This window comes from Octodon degus, unplaced genomic scaffold (assembly GCF_000260255.1).
Source record: "Octodon degus isolate 3935 unplaced genomic scaffold, OctDeg1.0 scaffold00003, whole genome shotgun sequence".
Lineage (NCBI taxonomy): Eukaryota > Metazoa > Chordata > Mammalia > Rodentia > Octodontidae > Octodon > Octodon degus.
In genome coordinates this window covers 6509651-6511509 of record NW_004524579.1, presented here as the reverse complement: position 1 = coordinate 6511509, position 1859 = coordinate 6509651, and positions in this window count along the sequence as shown.

Sequence of the window (1859 nt, the reverse complement as noted above, 5' to 3'; positions counted from 1 at the left end):
CCATATTGATTTCCATAACGGTTGAACCAGTCTACACTCCCACCAGCAGTGGAGAAGGATTCCTATCACTTTAATATGAAATAGATGAATAGTAATATATCAAAAAGTTGTATTTGTTCATTTTTTCTTTTGAAGTAAACAAGACAGAATTCAACAAAAAATGGTGTACAACAAATGTTATGTAACTGTACACAGTAAAGCTTAAAGCACTTGGATTCAACTTAAACAAAAAACATTTATGCCATGTGGGATTAAGGGGATTAGTCAGGAATATCCTTGGGTTATCTATGGCAGGTATACTTAATGCTATTTAGACAAAAGTAATTCTTCATTTGGGCTGAGCACAAAAACAAGATTTAAATGTGGATCCAACATAATCTTTTAAAGAGAATTTTCATGTTAATTTCAGAAGAAGCATAATTTATTCTTCTGAATTCATTGTATCCATTGTCTTTTTTGTGGAGGTTGCCTTCTATCTACAGCTACTAACAGTCACTATTATAAGGGCCCACAAGAAAGCCTGAAAACGTGCTGGATTTCATGCATACGAAAGCCCAAGGTTTAGATGTGTTACACATTTTAGAAATACAGTATGTGGAGGAATTCAGATATGTAGCCCTGGGGCACGGTGGAAGTTGCTGAGGAAACACTGTGGGGTACGGCGTACCACCCCTAAGTGCAGCTTTTAAAATAAAGGTAGCACAGAAAATAGGTGGTAGGATTGGGGAAGGCCACTATTTTGTTTAGGTTAATTCATAGGCTTCCATTCAGGTTTAAAACTAGTAATTGAAGCGTGATTGTAAGAGAAAGATTTTCTGACTGTGACTGTTAAGAAATGTTGTGTGTACACTGGGGCACATCAACAGCCACGAGGCAGGAATCCATGGGCCATAGAGAGGTGAGCTTTAGGTTTTATCTCACAGTGTCATTTTAATATTTGCCTTAGTATTCAAATACAATGCATTTGTATTGAGTTGTTTTGAACTTCATCTCTTATTCTTTATTAATTTCTATAGTTCTGTTTTGGTGGAGTAAAGATTGTTGATATTTTTGAGTCATTTAAAAAAATTATTTGATTAAAAACCCACAGAATTACAGGATGTGTTTAGGTACTGTGAATAAGCATTGGACAGATGAACTGAGGCGTGTTCTGCCATTTTTCTGTTCTTCATGGCATTGCGTCACCTAATGCAAAATCTTAACTAAAGAATAGAACAAAAATAACAGATAGGGCAAAACCATCAGTGAATGCTGTTTAATGATGATGATGGTGTTTTTCTACGAGTAACAACCTAAGTGTTTATAATCCATATTTGGATACAGAAATCAATCCAAATGTTGTAAACATTCATTGCAATTTTAAGTACTTACTAAGAATGGACATTTGTAACTGCATGCACAATTTATAGGTAATTTTAGATATTATCTGATCTTGTAATTCATGAAGAGAAAGAGAGTATATTAAAAACTGTGAGAAAGATGAAAATAATTATGTCTTAGATTAAAAAGTTATCACAGCATCATAACCTCTAGAGCACATTTTTCTTTTTCTCCTGGAATCAAAGGCCGGAGCTATTAGAGTGTGTTTTTGTTATTAATACATTTGCTGTATCAAAATCTCAGACATAGTTTTTATCATTTTAAATTTGGATTTAAAATTTTTTTCATTCATTTTAATGAGAAAAAATAACAATGAAACAGTTTCAAAACAGGTTAATAGGACAGTTACAATAATTAATACCTTGCATATTGTTTCCTTCATAGTAGTTATTCAGAGGACAAGATGCAGATATGATACCTTGTCTAAACAATATTAGTGCAAACCTTTCTTTTCATTGAACTAAGAGAAAGTAGCTGTA